This window comes from Salvelinus sp. IW2-2015, linkage group LG22, assembly GCF_002910315.2.
Source record: "Salvelinus sp. IW2-2015 linkage group LG22, ASM291031v2, whole genome shotgun sequence".
In the NCBI taxonomy this organism is placed as follows: Eukaryota; Metazoa; Chordata; class Actinopteri; order Salmoniformes; family Salmonidae; genus Salvelinus; species Salvelinus sp. IW2-2015.
Window position 1 is genome coordinate 18,575,951 of NC_036862.1, and position 25,136 is coordinate 18,601,086.

At 45.4% G+C, this 25,136-nt stretch overlaps 1 protein-coding gene across 1 annotated transcript in view; it reads right to left on the reverse strand.

The window, feature by feature from the left end:
* The window catches only part of LOC111982765 (protein phosphatase 1L-like), a 41,768-nt gene that overhangs the window by 15,467 nt on the left and 1,165 nt on the right, over positions 1–25,136 (reverse strand). The gene's annotated exons all lie outside the window — the stretch shown is intronic.

The following is a 25,136-nucleotide window of genomic DNA, read 5'->3' on the forward strand; positions in this document are numbered from 1 at the left end:
TTTGACAGACAAATATGCAACGCTTCACGACAAAGAGAACGGCTCGTATTTCTCCTCCTTTCCTGAATCATGGCCAGAGATTCAAGCCTAACCAAGCTGAGCCAAAACCAAAAGACAAAGATATTAGTGTAAGCTAATTAGGCGTTTTTGACTAACAGGGGGCTTGGCGCTTATACGCGAAGTCAGGGGCCCCAGACAGAGTATGATCTGCTGCCTTATCATTCAGAAACTTTTTCTGCCAAACATTTCAACTCGCTTCACTTCTCTCTGACTCTCCCTCACAATCTTTCTCTGGCTCTCCCGCTCGCTCTGTGACTGTTCCTTGCTCTCTGTATCCGACCCCTTCCCCTCTGTCTGCTGTTCCCACAACCCCTCTGTGACTGTTCCTTGCTCTCTGTATCCGACCCCTTCCCCTCTGTCTGCTGTTCCCACAACCCCTCTGTGACTGTTCCTTGCTCTCTGTATCCGACCCCTTCCCCTCTGTCTGCTGTTCCCACAACCCCTCTGTGACTGTTCCTTGCTCTCTGTATCCGACCCCTTCCCCTCTGTCTGCTGTTCCCACAACCCCTCTGTGCTCGCTTTGGGAGCGAGGCCTACGGGTGGAATATCCGCTCTTTCTCTGGCCTTTCTCTCTGAGCTGCGTGGGGACGTATCTCAGACATTCCTTCCCTCCTGTGGTTACCATAGTGACCGCAGGGATCATCATAAGGAGGTCAGAGGTCTTTTGTCTGGAGGAACTACATGGGACAGTAGTGACCACATTAATAGCTGCTTTAGTACACTGTTATTCTGAATTACAAGGCCTCTCTGGGTTAACAATGGCGATTTATCCTTTCAGACATCCAGAGAGCAGATGTGTGTGTGTGTTTATATGTGAGTGAACACACAGTCATTAAGCCTGGATAAGCAAAGAAAACAGGGATAAGTCTTAGTTATCCTGTTAAGTAACAGGGTGGATGATCGGACACCTGTAAAGAGTTCAGCCCTGCTCTACTCTGACCTGTCCTACTCCCACTGCGCACACTGACCTGTCCTACTCCCACTGCACCCTCTGACCTTTTCCTAGTCCCACAGCCTGCTGACCCGTCCTAGTCCCACAGCCTGCTGACCCGTCCTAGTCCCACAGCCTGCTGACCCGTCCTAGTCCCACTGCCTGCACACTGACCATACTCAACTACTTTAGACCTACTGGGATACCAACATGTCTACTATTACCCAGATATTATCAGTCGCCTGAGAAAAAGTATGGGGTGATGGGGAAAGGATGAAACGGCAGCAGTCATGGTTTATACACCGAGTGAGAGACAGACACAGAGAGGGGATGGTAGAAGTGTGTGTGACTCATCTGGGCTGTGTTATTTGCTGTGTCGTTATGGGGAGAGGAACGGAGGACTGGGGAGAGAAGAACAAAAGGATGACAGAAGTATGGAGAGAGCGAGAGAGATAACACTGCTCTGAGAACTCTTATCTGCTGTGTGTGCACGGCCGACTCCAGCAGCCACAAACGACATCCTTCTACCACACCGTCCACTGGCAGTTGGATTTCAGACTTTATGTATTCTCAATTATGCTTAACAATATTTAGTACCTAACATTCTACATAAACGTCAGCGTCAGTTAGAAAGACCCTTTTCTTATCACTCATCTTTAGAAAACGTACACTAAAAACCATTGACACAATGGAAAAATCTCATGATTTATTATTGAAATAGCATGGGTAACTGAGAAAAACTAAATTGGTACAATTGAAGGCCAAGTGGCAAACCATAATGCAGAACGCGGGTCGGGGCAGATGAGATATACAGTGGGGCAAAAAAGTATTTAGTCAGCCACCAATTGTGCAAGTTCTCCCACTTAAAAAGATGAGAGAGGCCTGTAATTTTCATCATAGGTACACTTCAACTATGACAGACAAAATTAGAAAAAAAATCCAGAAAATCACATTGTAGGGTTTTTAATGAATTTATTTGCAAATTATGGTGGAAAATAAGTATTTGGTCAATAACAAAAGTGTATCTCAATACTTTGTTATATACCCTTTGTTGGCAATGACAGAGGTCAAACGTTTTCTGTAAGTCTTCACAAGGTTCACACACACTGTTGCTGGTATTTTTTAATTTATTAAAAATCCTACAATGTGATTTTCTGGAATTTCTTTTTCTCATTTTGTCTGTCATAGTTGAAGTGTACCTATGATGAAAATTACAGGCCTCTCTCATCTTTTTAAGTGGGAGAACTTGCACAATTGGTGGCTGACTAAATACTTTTTTGCCCCACTGTAGCTATTGTTTGTGTGTGTCTGTAAGTTGTTGTTCGTTCGTATGTATAAATTTGTTTTTCAAATGTAAAAAAGGAAAAAGAAAATGTTACTTAAAAAAAACAAAAAAGACCCCCGTGGACAGCAGTCGCAGATGCTCTTAATAACAGCCTACCCTAATGAGCAGAATTACCATGTCCTGGGAGTTGGCCTTGCAGCGGTGTGGAGGATGAATCAGAATTATTTGGGTAACATAGATAAATAAGATGTTTTATTTACATAATATGCTTATGTGAGATACTTGTCATTAGAATGTCTCCCTTTGGACTATACTGTTGGCAGTTGCACTTTTCCCTTCTCAGCTAGGGAAAAGTCACTTGGAGCCCAGAGAGGGGAGAGTTCAGGCTTGTCTTTTACATGTCTCTGGTAATATGCAGAATATCAGAAAGGGAGAGGTCAGAATGGAACATTGTCTTCATATGTGAATGTATCTGTTAAACCATGTGAAGGGATGGCGTGATTAAGGGGGAACCAATTATCTCTTGGCTCCACAATGTCTGTGCGCAAGTCACTCCCCTCAGTGAGCTTGTCCAGGAGTGGGGAGAAGAGGGGGTTTGCTTGAGATGGGAGAATATAGAGTTGACAATTGAGTTATGCCTTGGATGAGGTAATGTTTTGGTACTATGAAGTACCAGGAATGAGATTAGAACCTCGTCTTAGAGATCAAACTGAACGCTAATTTATACCTAATGCTATCTGGCTATGGGATACTCCTTTCTAAAGTAAAAGGCCCTTTGTGAAGAGTTCCTGAGATCTGTGGTTCGTCATGTGAGTTGAGAGGGGTGTATCTTGGCTATAAAAGATCTTGGTATTCTTTTGTAGGCACTCTCAGAATTCATTATAGACACTGAATTGATCTGAGAGTCAAAGGGCTATGGTGAAGCTCATATAATTAAAGATGAAGTTTAAGTATAACTCTGACTGGTGTGTGGTTTGTAACTCTCCTCATTTGGTAATACAGGAAATTGCCACGACAGATGCTTCACCAAGACAACAAAGCAGCAGATCCCATCACAGGAGAGGCATCTGTCAGCAGAGCGACGGTAAGGCAGCAAATATGCTCTCCTGATGAGATACTTTGTGTGTTTACTCTATTGAGATGCACACTGTCCACACACTAGAGTTTTCCCAGTGTTCTTCAGCAGCGAGTGTGAGGAATGTCACAGCTTTGCTCTACCAGCAGATTCCCCCTCCTTACACACACCCCTTATATAACCACCCACCCTGAAGACCATCTCCCCCCAACTGAACACTTTCCAAATCCCCTCCCACACCATATACCTCACCCAACCCAAACAAATAACCCCTCCACCCTCATCCAATGATAACAGCCAAATCTCTTTACCATAGACGCCCATCAGACAGTGAGGTTATTAGATCCAGGGAGAGTTATGTACTGTAGGTATCATTAGGCTGACTGAGTGAGGGAGAGGGGACTGAACAGAATGACAGTGAGGGAGAAGGGACTGAACAGGTTATCTTACTGCCAGGTTTAGTGATGGTTAAGGGATGGGGAAGGGTCTGTCTGATTTTAATTGCTGTTTCTCCAACAGAAAGTGTGTGTGTGGGGGCAGTTAATGATGTACTTCAGGTACGCTAGTTAAAATACCCCCCCCCCCCCTCTCCAAACAGAGCGAGAGGAGTAGAAAGCGAGATGAGGGCAGTGGACTAGCTTTACTGAAGTATATCATTAAAATATATTCTCCATTTGTACAGAGAGACGCAGAGAGTGACAGAGAGACCAAGAGAGAGAGGCAGAGAGAGAGCGAGAGAGAGAGGCAGAGAGAGAGCGAGAGAGAGAGAGCACGCGCTGACAGAGGATAGAACGCTACAGAGGAAGAGCCTGTGTCCATCTTTGACTGAACACGGAGATGTGGGGCTACTCGTCTCAGCCCACCACTAAGCTACCCAGTACCACTGTTGTCCAACATGAAGGAGTGGAACACAGAAAGGCAGCTGTACTTTGTTGTAAACTACTGTCAAACTTGGCAAAACAAGTGATTATAATGTTTTTAAATTTCTCATCTTGAATCATCGATTTTGGATGGAAACATCTTGGCTGGAAAAGCAATGCTGTTTAACCTCAAAAAGCCCCTGTCTGCAACCACTCCTCACATATATTTATCTGGCGCCATGACAGAATGTACTGCAGCTCTATAGGTTGGTTTGCTGCAGAGGTGTAGCGTATCCTACTGTAACTATATCCTTACAGTGACATTGCAGAGGTCTGTCCTTAGCAGTGGAGAGTGCTAGCCTAGCGGTGAAAGCTAATTTCATTAGGCTAGCATCATGTTTGCGCTATGTGTCAAAGCTCTGTCAAGAACAGGTCTTAAGTGGGTGAGAGTGCATATATATATATATATATGAATGAGAAAGGGAGTGAGAGAGGGGGTGGTCATTGTGCCAAATATAAACTCAGCAAAAAAAGAAACATCCCTTTTTCAGGACCCTGTCTTTCAAAGATAATTCGTAAAAATCCAAATAACTTCACAGATCTTCATCGTAAAGGGTTTAAACACTGTTTCCCATGCTTGTTCAATGAACCATAAACAATTAATTAACATGCACCTGTGGAACGGTCGTTAAGACACTAACAGCTAACAGACGGTAGGCAATTAAGGTCACAGTTATGAAAACATAGGACACTAGAGAGGCCTTTCTACTGACTCTGAAAAACACCAACAGAAAGATGCCCAGGCTCCTTGCTCATCTGTGTGAATGTGCCTTAGGCATGCTGCAAGGAGACATGAGGACTGCAGATGTGGCCAGGGCAATAAATTGCAATGTCCGTACTGTGAGACGCCTAAGACAGCGCTACAGTGAGACAGGACRGACAGCTGATCATCCWYGCAGYGGCAGACCATGTGTAACAACACCTGCACAGGATCGGTACATCCGAACATYACACCTGCGGGACAGGTACAGGATGGCAACAACAACTGCCCGAGTTACACCAGGAACGCACAATCCCTCCGTCAGTGCTCAGACTGTCCGCAATAGGCTGAGAGAGGCTGGACTGAGGGCTTGTAGGCCTGTTGTACAGCAGGTCCTCACCAGACATCACCGGCAACAACATCACTTATGGGCACAAAGCCATCGTCGCTGGACCAGACAGGGCTGGCAAAAAGTGCTCTTCACKGACGAGTCRYGGTTTTGTCTCACCAGGGGTGATGGTCGGATTTGCGTTTATCGTTGAAGGAATAAGCGTTACACTGAGGCCTGTACTCTGGAGCGGGATCAATTTGGAGGTGGAGTGTCCGTCATGGTCTGGGGCAGTGTGTCACAGCATCATCGGACTGAGCTTGTTGTCATTGCAGGCAATCTCAACGCTGTGCGTTACAGGGAAGACATCCTCCTCCCTCATGTGGTACCCTTCCTGCAGGCTCATCCTGACATGACCCTCCAGCATGACAATGCCACCAGCCATACTGCTCCTTCTGTGCGTGATTTCCTGCAAGACAGGAATGTCAGTGTTCTGCCATGGCCAGCGAAGAGCCCGGATCTCAATCCCATTGAGCACGTCTGGGACCTGTTGGATCGGAGGGTGAGGGCTAGGGCCATTCCCCCCAGAAATGTCTGGGAACTTGCAGGTGCCTTGGTGGAAGAGTGGGGTAACATCTCACAGTAGGAACTGGCAAATCTGGTGTGGTCCATGAGGAGGAGATGCACTGCAGTACTTAATACAGCTGGTGGGCACATCAGATACTGACTGTTACTTTTGATTTTGACCCCCCCCCCCTTTGTTCAGGGACACATTATTCCATTTCCGTTAGTCATATGTCTGTGGAACTTGTTCAGCTTATGTCTCAGTTGTTGAATCTTGTTATGTTCATACAAATATTTACACAAGTTAAGTTCGCTGAAAATATATGCAGTTGACAGTGAGAGGACGTTTCTTTTTTTGCTGAGTTTAGAAGCCATTCAAAACCAATATCCATGGCAATGTAATAAGTGCCCTACACTTCCCCCCCTTTTCTTCCCTGCACCCTTAGAGGGGCATGAGCATGAACCCCATGCAGGAGTTTACTGGTCCACACACACAGCTGCAGTTTCCAAAGAATACAATGAAAGTGCATTGTCTGAAAGTTCCCAACACATCGTCACACTGCTGACCACCTACGATAGTTTATCTAGAAAAGCATGTGCTGCTGTTCGAGGTTTTAAAATCAGGGTGGAACTGTTCTGTTGACTTCGAAAAGGTACTGTTCACACTCCAAGCACCCCCGTATAGAGACTGACCACAGATAAGCCACAGACTGACCCCTAACCACAACATTTCGGTCAGGGCGGTCATGGTCCAGTGCTTAGCCAGTGAACCACAGCAGCTGCAGTTCTATAGGCAATCCCAGCTCCAGTGTCTGTTACTGGTAGTCAATAGGTGTTGATCAGCTGCAACAGCTGACTATGTCTGACCTTCTGAGAATAATTCTCCTCATCCCGGATCTTTGATCCAGACCGACTGCTGAGGAAGCCAGGGAACAAGGCCTCAGGCCTGGAATGCTCCAGTGCTTCTACAGTACTAATACTAGACCCATCTGTCAGTAGGACCTGGGGATTACCACTAACCTCTGATCTCTCCTTTGTGATTAACACCACCACCGTGTGTGTGTGTGTGTGTGTGTGTGTGTATATATTGTGCGTGCGTGTCCCTAAAGGAGAATCCCCACTCAGTTGTTAAAATTAGGATTGTTAGAGATCGATGTCTCTGCCTGTCAAAGCCTCGGTCCTAACTGAAACACACCCCTTTAAGGTTTACGTTCAGTTGCCGTTTGTGTTGTAGAAATGAGGTGGAATGCCCCTTTAATATAAGAGTGAAGTGGGAAAGGAGGCGAGGGAGGAGACGAGTGAGAGTAGAGAGCTGAGGAGGGTGAGGGGGTGAAAGGAAGGTGAGGGGCAGAGTGAGAAGAGCCAGAGATGGAAGGTATTCATAACTGGGAGCACTCCTGGCAGGTGCTGATAAGACAGCCACACAGCCCATTCCACCCCAGCCATTCTAATGGAAAATCAGATTCATATTCAAATGGTATGTTTATATTTCAGAAAAGGAGGACTGGGGATGTGGTAGCCTACACTGTGCTCTGTGACAGAGTGGACTGGGGGTGTGAAATGCTGTAAAGTTCAAAGTGAATGGAGGATTGAGATGTAAAAACGCTGGCCTGTGATCGTGGAGGTGAATAACATCAACAGAAGAAGCTTACTAAATGAAGCCCACAGATGAAATGCTATTCCTCATATGAGTGGAGTATGTGTGTGTGTTTGTGTTGAAGTGAATTAAAGCCTCGGTATTGACTGTTTTGGGAGATTTGGCAAGGTGCGTGGACGGTGTTGACACACGCACAAACGTCATCAAAGCAACCCCTTCGATTGACTGTTCTTTCCCCCCTTGCCAGCTGTGTGTAATTCCATGTCCCTTCGGCACAATTAAGCTCTATGACATGCAAAAGCCCGCCTCCCAGGGGCCAGCGGCACAGGTGGTTGGCTCTTTTAAATGCCAATAAACAGTCTTTAACAGCCAAGGTGACCATCACCACCTTGAAAATCATGACAATCAGGGGAGTCAACTTCTCTAAAAACAGACACACATCCATTCTTCATAAAAGAGATGGGAATTCTGACAGGAACGCACACACACACACCCTTCTTACTCATAAAGATAGGAAAATGTTAATTGAGAAGTGATTCACAATCAGTGAAAGGAAGCAGCCATCTGTCAGTATGACCACATTCACACACACACACCTCCTTACCCATAAAGAGATGGGAATTATGACAGCAACACACGCACGAGCATGCGTGTGCACTCACACACACCTTCAGAATGATCAGTGTATGTACCTGTGGAGGACAGAGGAGGCCATTACAGAAGGTGAGGCACATTAAAGAAACTAGACAACAGAAGGAAATTGTATTTGTAGACTGATTGTATTAGGATTAAGACTTGAAACAAGACTCACTCAAGAGTGCTGAAATACATGCACACTGCGCCATGTCCACCATGCTTTCCAGTGTGTGTGAGCGCGCGTTAAAGCTTGTAATGTACAGAGGTGTGCTGATATGCAGACATTACAGCAAGGGTGTAAACAAGATTCACACCCCCATCTTTCAAAGTCACACACACACACACACCAAAATGCCAAGCGTGGCATCTGTTTTATAGAATGCCTGTCGTTAGGTATTGCAGGCCTGTAATTTCTGAGATCTATATGGTGTTGGGTACTGCAGTGTGTGTGTGTGTGTGTGTGTGTGCAATAACAGACACACTGTCGTTAAGGGATCGGGTAAAACCAGCCATTACTCTCACATGGGCTCTCAACACCTCAATGCTCTGGCTCTGGGGGTAGTAATTAGAATACTCCTACTGACATTAATCAACACTGGCCATAAAAACACTTTAGCTGTGCACTCCTCTGAGGAGAGGAGGTAGGGAGAGAGGGAACAACCTCATGAAAGAGAGATGGGGCGGAAGAGAGAGCGAGCGAGACAGAGGGGGTTGAGAGAATCTAAGCCTGAGACAATGAGAGAATGTGAGCCGGATGCTTATATACACTGGCTTATGTAGGAAGCAGATGCACAATAGGCATTTTTCTAAAAGAACAGATGTAAAAGAATGTTATGATGACTACTTCCTTTTAGAACACAGGTGGGTTCATCACCCAACAAAATCACCCTTGGGCTAAGAACAACACTGTACAATATGGCCCAACAGTGCAGTGCACTACTGGGCTTACCATACCAGTCATCTTGATACCATCCTGCCATTACCCCTCACAGCCATGGTTGTACTCCTGGGATAAAAGAAACTGCTCCTTCTCACACAAACAAACACACACACTTGCATGCATGCAGGTAAGCACAGCTCCATGAAAAACCTGCTTACTCAATAAACCCCCAGCTTCTGTCCCTGCCTGCGCCCTAAAGACAATACCTGGCCTATAAAAAGAGGTTTGCGACAGAGAGAGGCTTGAGAAAGAGGAGAGAGGTTTGCGACAGAGAGGATTGAGAAAGAGGAGAGGTTTGCGACAGAGAGGCTTGAGAAAGAGGAGAGAGGTTTGCGACAGAGAGGATTGAGAAAGAGGAGAGAGGTTTGCGACAGAGGCTTGAGAAAGAGGAGAGGTTTGCGACAGAGAGGCTTGAGAAAGAGGAGAGAGGTTTGCGACAGAGAGGATTGAGAAAGAGAGGTTTGCGACAGAGAGGATTGAGAAAGAGTAGAGAGGTTTGCGACAGAGAGGATTGAGAAAGAGAGGTTTGCAACAGAGAGAGGATAGATGGATGAGATTCTTAAAGTATACAGTAGATGTTTCCTCTCCACAGGCCTGCCCTCCATTATAAATTCACTTATCCTCTCGCCCCTTACCCGACCCCCAATCTACTTTTATACACACACTTCTGTGGCAGGTACGCACCTGTGTGTGTGAAAAAGCGAGAATGCTGACATTTACTTTCCTCTACTCTCCCTTTGGCTCTCTGCGCTCCATATTTAAGAAGTAGGAGAAGGAAAATCATTGAAGTTTCCTGAAACACATTTGGTGGATGCCTCCACGGAATGGCAAAGGGGTGAGTCATACAGTCTACCTCCTTATCTGTTCCCATGCCCTAAGCCAGTCAGGACCTGTATGTGCTCTGTGGGTTACTGGGTAGTAGTAACCCAACCCTGGGCCACAGTAAAGCCTGTTCCTACTCCGGTCCTATTCCCCAGGCCCACTGACCTTATTCAAACTGGTGAATGTGTGATGAAGACATAGCCCACAAATTATGTACCGGATGAAAGTGAAACATATCAAAACATCATTGGGATTCCTTTTCCTGGAGCACACAGAGCCATAAGGAGAATAGAGGATGGAAAATGTCAGCAAACAGTGACAGTCTCTCTCTCTCACACACACACACACACACATCAGTGGAATTTGAGAGTGGTTCATCATCTCATTGGTATTCCTGCGATCAGTGGCCTGTGTTCTTTGGCACACACTGATATGATGCCAGACGCCTGAATATTCATATTCCTGGCTGGCTGGCTGGCTGGCTGGCTGGCTACGCACGTGACACAAACGCTTACACAAACATGTTCCTACTTCCTGCTAGACAGCGGAATGAGTCCTGAGAGGAGCCCCAGTGAGATGATTCAACAGTAGCAGGGGAGACTGGGCTTTCCTCTGGACCTGACCCCATCAACTGGGAGATGACTGGCTGATAAACTCCCTGTTCACCCACTGATTCACTGTCTCTCTCACACACACACAGAACAATAATTATCCATAGGGCTGTCAGTTATAAATAGCCCTCTCAAGCCACTGATAATCAAACATGAAATGATTTAATCTGGCCTGGAATGATCTCCTGTTTGATTAATCAAGCTTCTTTATGGTCTGTCTGACAGCCTGAGATGCTTCACTGAGGAGTCTAAAAACGGACCTTGCACAGTGCACTTCATCAGTAGCCTACCCTTACATGCTCCGTCTCAGATACTGGATAAACCAATCAGCAGAAGCTGATCAGTAACAGCACTGAATGTCTGATTCAATTCTGTCTGAAAGAACAAACACGAACAAACAAAATTATGGCCAGACAAATACACACCATCGACAAGACAACGGGATTTGTTGGCCATAAACGAGCATAGTCACTCACACACACATCATGAACTACATTTAGACATATAGTACCAGTCAAAAGTTTGGACACCTAATCAATCAAGGGTTTCTTTATTTTTACTATTTTCTACATTGTAGAATAATAGTGAAACTATGAAATAACATACGGAATCATGTAGTAAACAAAAAAAGTGTGTTAAAACGGATATAAAATGTATTTTATATTTCAGATTCTTCAAAGTAGCCACCCTTGACAGCTATGCACACTCTTGGCAGTCTCTCAACCAGCTTCACCTGGAATGCTTTTCCAACAGTCTTGAAGGAGTTCCCACATATGCTGAGCACTTGTTGGCTGCTTTTCCTTCATTCATTCCAACTCATCCCAAACCATCTGAATTGGGTTGAGGTCGGGTGATTGGGAAGGCCAGGTCATCTTATGCAGCCCTCCATCACACTCCTTCTTGGTCAAATAGCCCTTATACAGCCTGGAGGTGTGTTGGGTCATTGTCTCGTTGAAAAACAAACGATAGTCCCACTAAGCGCAAACCAGATGGGATGGCATAATCGCTGTAGAATGCTGTGGTAGCCATGCTGGTTAAGTGTGCCTTGAATTCTAAATAAATCACTGACAGTGTCACCAGCAAAGCATACCCACACCCCCACACCTCCTCCTCCAAGCTTCACAGTGGGAACAACACATGCGGAGATCATCCGTTCACCTACTATGCGTCTCACAAAGACACGGCAGTTGTCTTATCCGATGGGGAACTGACTGTGTTTGTAGATGGCTCATCTAGGAAGAACCCTGACGGCACAAATGCCACAGGATATGCTGTAGTTAAAGAAAAATAGGTTTTAGAAGCAGAGTCCTTACCAAGGAACTATTCAGCACAGCAAGCGGAGATAGTAGCACTCACCCGTGCATGTCAGTTAGGGAAAGGGAAGCAAGTTGGGGTGGATACCTCACTGACTGGGTGGTTCGATAGTATGTTTGGAAAATKGWTTTTTTTTATAAATCACTGTGTTGTGGGCCGCATTCACCTGTATGAGTGTGTTGATGTTGTGTGGTTGCTGTTTGATTCCGTGTGTGAGAGGTCAAATCACCAGGACTGGAGAGGTCGATGACRCAGCAGATGGTGAGATACGGACCGATTCCCAGCGCCAACCAGTGGGATGACAGATATATGCCTCCAAGCCTAGTAGATGATTCGGATCCCTTCAACCCAGAGGAGCCCATGTTGGATGAGACTATCTTTAATGTTTAGAAAGACTGTTTCTTTAATGAAGATTATAATGAAAATCCTAAACAGACGAGTTATAATTGGAAATAGGCCTAGAACAGTCGTTGATGAGTATATGATGTAAATACATGTATTGGTTTTGTTTGAGTTTGTTTGATTTTGTGTGACATTTATAATGCCAATAAAGGTTGAAGTATCAGTATGTAATATTTAGTCAAAGGGTGGATTGATAAAGGAATTTATATGTTTAAAGTAATGACTAAAGGATTCCACCCTGAAATCATATAATTGTATGAAATGTGTTAGAGTAATAATTCCATAATGTGTGTGACTAGACCATTRTGTAMCTATTTCGCAATATGAGCTGGGTAGAGTTGAGACATTCAAGGCCAACTGAACTGTCGACTTGTGATAACTCAAACAAAATAACAGGAAAGAGGCCTCCCTAACTTWGGTAGGGGGAGTAACTGTTAGGAAATGCTTGTAGAAGATGAGAAATTGTGTTAGTATTGTGGAAAAATACAGCCACCTAAAGGGAGGTGGAGTTTCTACTGATGCGTGTCTGTGTGAATTATAAAATGGCTGTGTTCTCATTTTTTACTTCAGAGTACTCTCTGAAAAAAGAATTGATCTATTGCAGACTGGAGGCTTTGTCTAATTCTTCATTAACCAGGGTCTTACAAACTTCTGGGAATTGGTCAAAGCTGTAGTGATAGTTGAGTTCAATTATTGGGATAAAAAAATTATCGTGACAGAACCAAAAATCTCAAATTTGGACTCAGACCAAAAGGACAGATTTTCACCAGTCTAATGTCCATTGTTCATGTTTCTTGGCCCAAGCAAGTCTCTTCTTATTGGTGTCCTTTAGTAGTGGTTTCTTTGTAGCAATTTGACCATGAAGGCCTGATTGACTCAGTCTCCTCTGAACAGTTGATGTTTAGTGGTGTCTGTTACTTGAACTCTGTGAAGCATTTATTTGGGCTGCAATTTCTGAGGCTGGTAACTTTAATGAACTTATCCTYTGCAGCAGAGGTAACTTTGGGTCTTCCTTTCCTGTGGCGGTCCTCATGAGAGCCAGTTTCATCATAGCACTTGATGGTTTTTGCGACTGCACTTGAAGAAACATACAAAGTCCTTGAAATTTTCCAGATTGACTGACCTTCATGTGTTAAAGTAATGATGGACTGTCGTTTCACTTTGCTTATTTGAGCGGTTCTTGACATAATATGGACTTGGTCTTTTACCAAATAGGGCTATCTTCTGTATACCACCCTACCTTATCACAACACAACTGATTGGCGTTAACACATTAAGGAAATACATTTCACAAATGAACTTAATAAGGCACGCCTGTTAATTGAAATGCATTCCAGGTGACTAACTCATTAAGCTGGTTGAGAGAATGCCAAGAGTGTGCAAAGCTGTCAAGGCAAAGAGTGACTACTTTGAAGAATCTCAAATATATTTKTATTTGTTTAACACTTTGATTACTACATGATTCCATGTAGTAATCAGATTTTGACATCTTCACTATTATTCTACAATGTAGAAAATAGTCAAAAGAAAAGAAAAATCCTGGCATGAGTAGGTGTGTCCAAACTTTTGACTGGTACTGTATCTTGTTGTGTGTGTGTGTGTGTGTGTGTGTGTGTGTGTGTGTGTGTGTGTGTGTGTGTGAGAGAGAGAGTCACAAAACATAGACCAAGCCTCATTCACCTCAGTTGCTCCACTTCGTAGACTGGCTGGAGCTCCTGAGCTCTGGTGTGTGTCTGTCTAATGGGGGACCACATATCTTAGTTTCTACTCTGAGAGTCACTGCATCCAGGCTGGGGAAGGGTTTACCTGCGGTAGGGGTGGCAGGGGACGGGTTAAGTCCTCTCCTGGAGGAGCTAAGGACCCCCGCTGCTCTGAACTCATCATCTCCCTTCTACCACTATGCTTTTCTTGCCTCATCACACAGCAAAAGCCCGTACCGCACACACACATGCTCATAAAGACACAGCTCTCAGACACACACAGAATCCAACGCAATCACCCAGATGCACACAGACAATCCCACAGCTCTTTTGATCAGAAATATCAATTTGCACATTTCTCCACTTCACTGCATGTCCACACTGCGACACCATCTCACTCTTCCTCTCGGTCTGTTTGTCTCTCTCCATCTCGTTCCCTCTCCAGCCCCTGACAAAAGGATAATATGCATCACTAATAATGCAGGCCTGTTTTTCTCTCTCGCTCTCCTTTGAGAAGCCAACTGGAGGACACCTGAAAGAGAAAGTGAGCCCCCAAAATCACAACAGAGCGATATTAGAAGAGTGATTTGGACTGTAAAGGATAAAAGATTTAACCATGAAATAATTCCCTCAGTTGTCAGCMTGTGGAGGCTGCTAAGGGGAGGATGGCTCATAATGGCTGGAACGGCACAAATGGAATGGCAACCATGCGTTTGATGTTGTTGATACCTTTCCACCAATTTCTCTCCACACATTACCACGTACCTGTCCTCCCCAAATAAGGTGCCACCAACCTCTTGTGTTGTCAGCTGTGTAGTTTGAGAGAAGAAAGCCGAGTTTACACCTGCCATCAGGCTAATGAAAGCAGGGCCTGTACCAGGAGGGAGAGAGGAGGAAAGGAAGGAGTTGTTTGCCTTCTGAGTCAAACACACTGCTTCACTGTTCCTGAGTCTTTACTCCTCTGCTTCTCTTCCTGTCGGATGTGGAAGCATTCCCAGAGATCTGAGTAGGATGAAGTGGTCCCTAGACGCTGGTCTAAAGTCAGTGTTGTTCCACCAACCGTCCATTCATAGGCTCTCATCTCCAATCAGCTGGCCCGCTCCAGACACCAGCACCACATCCTGATGGTATCTCAGATCACATTCAACACTGTATTTGGGTACAGCTAAGACTGGTTATTAGAGAACAGGTAGGACTTGTCACACATAGGGTTGGAAAAATCCAGGAACTTTCAGTACATTCTCTGGTTTTCCTGCTTATTCACTCCTGATTCCAGAAAGAGGGGTACAGTTAAAGAGAGAGTGTGAGGGAGAAAGAGAGTAAGCATCATCCTGTAGTGCAGATGGGTCTCACACTGAGGCAAGCCTGGTTTCCGTGGTGATTTGTTTTCCTGGGATGCACATGAGTAAATTGATGGCTTTTCATTTCAATAATACCTTACCCCACCCACCCTAAAAACAAAGTCACATCTTCCCTCAAAATAACCTTTCTTCCGCCTCTCTTCATACCAATATTACTAGTCCGTCTTCCTCCCCCCCTMCCCAACCCCTCCCGCTCTCTGGAGATGGATGCAGCATTTATCACATTAATTAGAAACGGGCTCCTCTCACCTCTCACGGAGCGCTGACAGAAGACAACAAGTACTTCCTCAGAGACGTACAGTGCTGCTGCTACTCCTATACGACACAATGTTAACCCGTTTCCTCTCATCAACCCACTGTGGCTGTTAACCCCTGACCTGGCCCGCTTACGATCAGACTGGGTCCTTCTGATATTGATCACTGCACTGTATTCCCTATTCATCAATAAGCAGGAAAAACACAGCGATCAATGCAGCAGCCCAGGTGAGCGTCACGCTACACAGAGCTCAACCATCAGCTGATAAACATTCAGATGCAAGGCCCCATGCAAATCAATATTCATCCACAGGCCTCCATCCGCCTGTTAGGGGACTGTACTACTATAAGCTTAATTTAGAGTTATTAATGTAACTTTGGTTGTTCTACAAAACGGTGGGCTATATGTTTAGATTTTTAATACATTGTAAGGCTGCATGGTGCGACTAATGATGATTTCAAAAAAGTCGCTTGAAAGGCATGAGCCTTTGTTTTTGAGCAGGCTGTACACACTTTGTCAGTCTCTCATTCACAATTTGAGAGACACTTGATAATGCTTTGAATTTCCCGGYGGCATCCCCTTTGTGGTGATAATGCACCGTAGAAAACCCATGCCTTTTGCAGCCCTTCTCCCTAAATGCTGGTCAGAACATTTTGCTTAAAATGTTGATAAACTACTAGGCTATTTCTTCACATAATAAGCACAGCAATGCGCACATGGCAGTAGGCTTTAAGCGCAAATTTCCCATTCATGGAAAAACACCATTCTCAAAAGTAACCACAAATGCGATTATGCGTGTAATGCTTTTATTATAAAAAGGTGCATTTTTAATGGTGAAAATCTCTCCAAACTCACACGCTGCATACAGTATTGTATGCCAGTTAGGCTCTATACCCGCTGTAAAGCGGATTAATGTGCTTCATTTTATGAAGTTATTTGGCCACTTTAGTTGTGACACAAACCTTATCAAAACATATAGGTCTATGGGCTAGGTTACATGAGGTGTGCGACTATGATGCAAAAAAAGTCACACAAAAGTATTTGTTTCTTGCCTAAAGCTGGGCATCATTCACAAGTGATAGTCTTATGGGTGAAAATATATTAGCCTATTTAATCTTGGATTTAATCTTGTCTTTATATATACACACACACACACTAAAAAATGTGTGAAATTTGTTTTGGATTTAGAATGGACCATTATCATGCACCTGTCTCAAAACAGGAAAAACACATGTCATGTCTGCACTTAAATAGCAAATGGAGGAGGCTTTTCCTGTGGTTCATTTTCATGCCAGCCAGTTAGGCTATACTCCTGTTGTAAAGATAAGCAATGTGCTTAATATTTGCTTAATATTAGTAAAGTTGATAAATAAATATAGTAGGCCTAGCCTATAGAAAGCTGATGGGATCCTCTTTTTAAGAGGCCATCACTCTGTTTTCTCACACAATTACATGACCTATAGAAATGTTACACAATATGGGCTCATGAAGTGTTTGAGTAGATTTACAATTACATTTGCGTTGATGTCAAAGTGATTAGAGGGACTGAGTACCAGGCAGTTAGCAAGTTTGGTAGACTACTAATGACCAGCAGCAGCATCAGAGCTTGGAGAAGCCCAACTACCGTGACTAATGGTCACGTGGAATTTGACTGCCTTCATGACTCATGACCACTGGTGTGGCGGTAATACAGTCACCAACAGCCCTAACCGTAGGTGTGAATGAGGTATGGGCATGAGAGATGCAAGACAGAATGAGTGAATGTGTCTGTATTGATAGTGCTAGTGAAAAAGGATAAACATCTTATAGAAAGTGGGTGTTTGTGATGCATGGGCAAGAGGGACCACAACACATCTATAAGAACAGTGTGTGTGTGTGTGTGTGTGTATCTCCACATTGGATATAGTCAGAAAAGAGAGCACAGCCAAACGCCAACAGTGCAACCCAGTGTCCTCCACAGATCCAATCCAACAGAGACTCCATTTTGGCTCAAATCCATACCATAAGTCTTTTTCAGAAGCCTCCAAGCGGTAGCCTTAACAAAGCCTGAGGTAGGCACAGTCCAAATATTACTGAGCAGCACTAACCTACAAATCACATCAACGTCCAATCAAATGGCCATTTTATTTACTATTAAATATTAGTGAAACTGCTCATCGCCCACCCTTCGCTTTCAAACGACAGGCAAGCAATTCTATTGATTGTCCAAGAGGAACACTCCCATTGCTAACGGTTGGCCCAGTTAGGCTCTAGTGAAGTAATCACCCAGGGCCCAGTAGTACAGGGCAGGCTGACTGCCATCTGAAGCCCTGTTTCCACAGCAGGTGCCTGATCCGGTTAGACACCAGTTTGGCCTGTTCAAGGTTCCCAGTTTTAACCCAGAACCAGAGGAAAGCTTGCTCTTTCTAAGTATAGCAGTAAGCAGGCAACAGCAGGGTGCGTGTCTGTCCAGGCAGCGGGCCGACAGCCCAGGCAGCGTTGCCAGTAGAGATGAGTCAGGACTCCCAGGCTAGCTTCACTGAGGCATGGACGCACAGCAATTACAGCCACCAGCAAAGTCCTGGCATTGCCGCCACACACACACACACTCATCTGCACACCGCAGATGTGGAAACGCTCATCCACAGATAATACAGCAAGTGAAGAAGGAAACGAGTTCTCGGTGAAGATAATATACACCAACTGAAAATCCATGCATAAATGTGTGCGTTTCTGTGATGCCCATATGCAAGCGTGTTTTCAGGAGAAGATAAGGGCAGCAGACAGGCAGCATACGTGTGTGTAGACAGACTCCCCTCAGGGTTGTAGGCAGCAGACTCTTTAATATTGCAGAGCAGTGATAAATAAATTAGACAGACTGCAGGGAGATAAGGTGACTGCAGATAGACAGAGACACTCCTCTCTTCTTTCACTACAGGGGTTAGAAAACAAACACTTCAGCCCCGGTATGCAGATGTGCTACGACACAAAAAGCTATAAGAAAACGAATGAGCAAACAAACATTCATTTACTCTCCTCCCCTGTGGAGAGCAGAACAGAACATGGATGTAGATGTAATACGCCAAGCCTCAGAGATGAACAACTACAGTGCCTATTACACACACCTATAGGCCAKGCAGCCAATCAGTGAGGAGAGACGAATTGTAGTGGGACGATGCTGATATAAAAAAAGGTCTGATTTATTGTCCCAGAAGTTGCAACTTCTAAGCAGAACGAGGCAGATAACAGGCCTATGTTGGGTGTCAGAGTACAGGAAGAGACCTGTGTTCTTCACCCTGTTTACTTCCTGTCACACAGCACAGGCAGGCAGGAGGCTCAGCTTGCACTTACCCTGGCATTGGTCTCAGAGAAATTCAAGGTGAACGAAAGTTAGATTTTTGGAGGGAGGGAGACGTGGAACAGAAGATAGTGTGGGGTACGGAGAAGGAGTGTAGAGCAAAAAGTCAAAATAGACAGGAACAGGAAGGAGAGAATATAAAGACAAAGAAAATAAAGAGCAGGAGAGAGAATGCCATTTTCATATGGACTCAGACTAGAGAGCTGAGCACTCGTCCATCTGCCCGACAGTTGAAATGACTCATGATCAAAGTAAAAAGTGTCAGTACCACTTCTCACACACCTCTCTCACTAAAAGACAAACACACACACACCTCTCTCACTAAAAGACAAACACACAGAAAATTCTCGCTGCCACGCCTCAGACGTGAGCCCCCCCCCACATGTAGCCTAGTCCGTGTCCCTGGGCTGCTAAGCCTTTATGATGTAGGAATGTTCTCCTTCACACTCAAGCAGAAGATCAAAGACTAGACGAGCACCTGACAGGCTGCATGTTCCGCTGACACTCACTCCGTACATCTGCTTTGATGCTGCTAACGCAGCTTTCTGCATGCTACACACAGCATATACATACACCCTGCAGACAGGATACACCTGCAGCCACGCATCTTCTCATCCAGATATATGAATAGACAGAGCTCAGTCCCTCCCTCTCTATCCCCTCACCTCTTTCTTATCTTACATAATCTTCCTGCCTCTCTCACTTCTTTCCGCTCTTCCATCTCTACCCTCCTGCAGCAGTTGTAAGTCCACTAAAAACTGTTTAAAGCTGGATTCTCTCCACTCCCTTATCCCCTCCATCTTAATTTCTCTTCTACTCATCCCCTTTTCTCCTCTCCTCCTGTGAAAGGTGGGAGGCTGCTAAGAGCAGCTGTAAACGTATAGCCACTTTCCAATCAATCACATTTTGTCCTCCATTACCCCTTCTCCTCATTCCTGTCCATCCTTCACCCGCTCCCTTGCCCCTCCCCTCCTGTGGATGGTGTACGCCTGCTAAGAGCAGCTCTAAAACCTTGCTGACAGCTCTGCCGCTGGCAAAGCTCATACAGCTGAGCCACAGTACAGCCTCCTATAACCACCGGCCTTCCCTGTAGGAGAGATGTAGAGAACAGAGGAAGAGCGGAGCCAACAGAGATAGTCAGAAAGATGAAGAGGAGAGAGACAGAGACCAGTGGAGGCTGGTGGGAGGAGCTATAGGAGGATGGGCTCATTGTAATGACTGGAATAATGGCTGAAATGGAACAGAGTCAAACATGTGGTATCCATATGTTTGATACCGTTCCACTGAATCCATTCCAGCCATTACAATGAGCCCGTCCTCCTATAGCTCCTCGCACCAGCCTCCACTGAGAGACAGATATAGACCGGGGGGGGGAGTAATGTTTAGAACCTATTTCCCAATCTCTCTGGGATTAGTGTAGTTCTCATCTGCCCTGCAGTCTTCTCTCCTCCCTTCAGCCATGGGTTTAGAGAGACAGTCACAAGGAGGAAAGCAGATTTCCCTGGGCCTTTAGCCATTACCATTAGCCCCCGTCACTATACGCCATCCCCTACTTCACTAATCAATTTAGCARCTCGGCCCTGAACCCCAGCCCATCACTCATAATCCATCACCCTCAGCTCCACACTCCACCTAGCTTTCCGGTCTCCACATAGGAAATATCCAGGGAAATTCCAAGAAAAAAAGACATTAGGTTGTAATATAAGGAGTTCCTCTCTGGCAGACGATCATGTAAGGTGACATAGAGAGAGTAAAATAATCAGTCAGTCAAGCTGAACAGTAATGCTTGCTTGCCTATGGAAGAATCAGTGGGCATGGATTCAGAAGCATGTCTGAGGATCCAAGCCAATTTAGCTGAGCCATAACTTCATCATGGTTATTCTCTAAACTCCTAGTCTGGTCTAACTAAGAGGGAGTTTTTCAGCTCAGGCCTCAGTGCACTAGTGGTCACATACACCACAAACCATTTCTCACACACACACACACACACACACACACACAACAACAAAAAAGATGAATGAAAAAGTCTCAGTACGGCTCATAAGTCTCAGAGGGCCGTATTCAGAAGTGCATGGCAGAGTGCCAACAGGTCTACCAGTATGGGCCACACCCACCCTTTCCTTAACCTTAAACTGAATACAACTACTCCTCCCACTAGGAGTTTACACACTCATATGACAGATTAGAAAAGAATATTGAGTAATCATATCTTTGAGAAGCCCGGTGTCTGTGCTAAGGAGAGTTCAGGTCCATGCTGTAGTAGATAGAAACCATCTGCTCACGTCAGCCACACGTGTGCTGCATTCCTCCTGTCTGACCAGCCAACACACATGGCCCTGCAGACAGTCTCCTGTGTTATAGCTTACACACAGACCCACGTACTCTCACACACAAACCATAGCGTACAGAGTGAACTACACACACAGCCCCCCAAAAAGAACACACCTGCCCCATCAGTGCCAACCCTCTGGTCACCAGCTCACCCAAAGAGGAGTCAAGTAGAAATGACAGCTGGGAAAGACACGTAGACCAGTGAGCATTGCATCTCACACACACACAGCAGTTGTAAGTGACCCTCTCCTTCCTCGGTGTCAACATTCCTCTGCCTGCTCTCCCCACTGCCAAAACAGCACCAATCAGAGACATCCATTTCCACTGCCTAAAACACACACACAACTTTTTCTGTTTGTTAAGGCAGCTGACGTCAGTCTACTCAGTAGGAGCCAAGACTAGAGTCACCATAACCCCTAGAGACATGGTCATTTAGCCCTGTTCATTCATTCATAACCTAGTCACACAGAGAGAAAGAACAGGGTAAACAGAGCACAACACCTCCCCTTTCCTTCCAAAACCCCACAGGGAGAGGAGGACAAATAGATGTGGGGCTTCCAGCCCACCATCCAAAGAGGTAAAAAGCAGAGACCTGGCAACACAGAATATACCCCCTGGCCTCTATAGAACCTCATCAGAGGCCATGGGGAGGACTACAGGAGTAGTGTGTATGATGTGGAGAGGTATTCTACATCTCCCTCAGCTCATCCAGCCAGCCTCATGCACAGCACCACAGAGAGACAACAACCAGCATAAGAGATGCTGTGGTCTCAACTTTTAGAAATCTGGAGAACCTTATTTGAACCCCYATCCACACCCAGTAGTCCAGCTTCTCTAGGCCAGGAAGGGTGGGGTATGGCAGTGGAATGGCGTATTTTTAGATAGTGGACTTGTAGCGGAAGAAGTGCCTGGCTGGCAGAGGGAATGTTGAATTATTGAACGGCTCAGAGGGACGTCATGCTGGGAGCTCTGCTGGGGCCTTTTTGGGGGCTCCTTGTGCACCACACACACAAACCAATCGAAGCTAGAGAATTTCAAGACTAGAGGGGCTAGGAGACAAGCACTTGCTTAATGGAAAAGAATGTTGGTGGGAAAAACAGAATCATTATACTTAATGTGAGTTTACTACTGCAAGAAATACAACTACCCGTGGCGGAAAAGACTTCAGATGGCAAATGGGGGAATTGTGACACTTGGATTCTGTGTAAGTGTTTCACTCGTCGGGTTCCGCTCCTCAAACATAGCGTGAGAGTCTTCTGGGGTCAGTTGCACCATTCTGGTCTTAACTCTACACCCAATCTAGGCTTGAAGACCAACTTTTTCATGCCCAGCTGGTGCAGAATGACTAAAAAAGGTCAGAAAACTGTAGAAAAGCTCCCAGACCATCTCTTCCCGGGGGTTTTCCTACACAACGTTACCTTTCCTAGGTCACTGGTCTTTCCACAACATCAAGGCAGGGCTGAAAAATGTTGAGCATCTGCTTTGACCAAAAGCAATAAAAGTGGGTCCAGGAATCTGCCTCCAGAATGAAGTGATTCAGAGTGGAACAAGCATGAGAGGAGCACCATTTTTTTTTGGTCTGCCAGAGTGAATGGTTTATTTGTTTTTTTATTATTATTCTCATCGATTCCATTATTTTATGGCTCCTGGAGGAATACATTTATTTTTTACTTCAGAGGCCTGAGGCTTGTGGGGGACATTTGGCAGGAAATTACATTGTCTGGAACAGGTGTGTGAAGCCCAGATATCATGAAATTCCACTGCTTAACATGCCATCGCTGCTGGTTGTTTACTTCCTCTAATGTCCTCTGGAAATCCATTACTTTAGAGTTGCATTTTACACACAAAAACATGAGGGAACACACGCACACACACAGGTAAACACACTAAGCAATCCTCTAGAATGCCGACACTGCAATTAGTCATGCCGCCTCTTTCATCTCCAGTGTGAGTGGGCTCAAGAGGGACCCAGGCTGCTGAATATCTAAACCAGACTACAAACCACACACACACCTGGAGCCTGACAGACATGCAAACGCCGCCGCAGTCAAAGCTGTCCACAATCATACATTTCCATACAGTAAGATGCAGACCAGCCAACTGAGCCCACCAACACTCCATAACAGCTGAAGAGGGTTTATTCTCACGGGGAGGGAACCGTGAGCCTGATGCAGAGACACACACACTGGAGCCATTCTGTACCAGAGCTACAGTATAGATGAAATGAGGGAAAATGGCAGTATGGAGATGGGAATGAAAGGAGTTCAATTGAAAGCACCTCAGAGTGCTCCAGTAATCAGACTGCAGTTACACTGAGCTGTAATCACACTGACAACCTGAGTGGATGAAAGAGAGAAGAGGGAGAGAGGAGGACGAAAGCAGGTCAACTATAATATTCAAAAGGTTCAGAAAACTGCAAGCAATGGGCTTCCCTCCGCAAGAATCTCTCACGCATGCACTCGACTCACACACCACGTCTCTTTTTCTCTTGCACACACTCTGTCCCACCCCAGGATTAAAATGCAAATGGTGCCCTTTCGACTAACAGAGGCCTTTATTGTTAGTGTGAAGGGAAGGTGAACTCCGGTGAGGGCCAAGGTAAGCAAGAAAGGGAACAAGTGAGGGAAAAAAGAGGAGCCCCACTAAAAAGGTCAGCCTTTCCTCTCATCCCTCTTAACACAATACTTCTCCCCATCTTCTCCTGTACAGAAACTGCCTACGCACACGCAGCCACACCACTCTCCTCTAAACTGCACTTGAAGGCAGCAGAGCGAGGGGGGGGGGGGGGGGGGGGGGGGGGGGGKGGGGGGGGGGGACGAAACATCAGCACAAAAGGAAAAAGATGACTTCATTATCAGAACTCCCTTTCTCCATTAAGCCATTCAGAGAAAAGATAACATGTTAGGAGAGTTAAGACGGGAGTTCTAAATGTCACTTGTATTCTATTGTGGACATTATTGTGTGGAGCTAATAGTAGGTCTATTCAGACAGACTCTTCAGCCAGAATATCACCCATGTAGAGAGAGCATCTCTCCCTACAAAATATCAACAAGAGAGGAACGTTAGTCAGGTTGTTTACATGGAGTCAGAACAAACAGCCTGGAATGGATATTTTACAGACAACGACGCCATGAATCACCACATTCATTCTTAACACCTTACAAGGTATAGCATTTAGTTTGTGTTTCCAGCTTGCTATTCTTCTCTGAGAGGCGATGTATCATTCTGGGGCTAAATCGATTCCTCCTCCAGCCCTTGGCTACACTGCATCGCACTGCTTACGCACCGCCCCTGGGACAGGAATACATAAAACAATCACATACTGTAGCAGAAGCGCCGTTTGAAAAGCTGGTGTCTGAAATCAGTTTCACACTTCAATAAAGCGTGTAGGAATAAAACACACCAACAAAAAAAATCCCCTCGCCTACATGAGCAAATCTGAAGTGAACACCCTCTCCCACACAGAGCTGAGGAAGGCTTTTATAGCCTAGATTACCATCCTCTATAAGGAATCCAGGGAAGGAGAAATTAAGGAGCAAACTCAAACATTCTGCAGGGAAAACCAGACAAATGACCCGTTTTGGTCAAAGGGAGGCAGGGAGCTGCTGCACTGGAACCCACAGTTCTACCCTGGAAAAGAATGGCTATCCTTCATCGCGGCCTATTTTTAGAATGTTATCTTTCAGCCTGGATCAAGCCAGATATTCAACTTCTGTATTAGACATACTAGATCAGGACTGAACAGTAGAGCTCCTTATAAAAACACTGGCAGCCTGTAGACTGGGTCTGGGAGAGAGGCAGTGTGAGCAGGGTTCGCATCGAGTTTCTTCACGTAGCTCCATGGCGTTAGTCAATACTGGGCTGTCAGGCCCGCGTGGCCACAGCTGCAGCCCACGGAGACAAGGTCGCTGTTCAGGCAGACCTGGCCATCATGACCAATCAGTGTTGTTACCCTGCCAACTATGG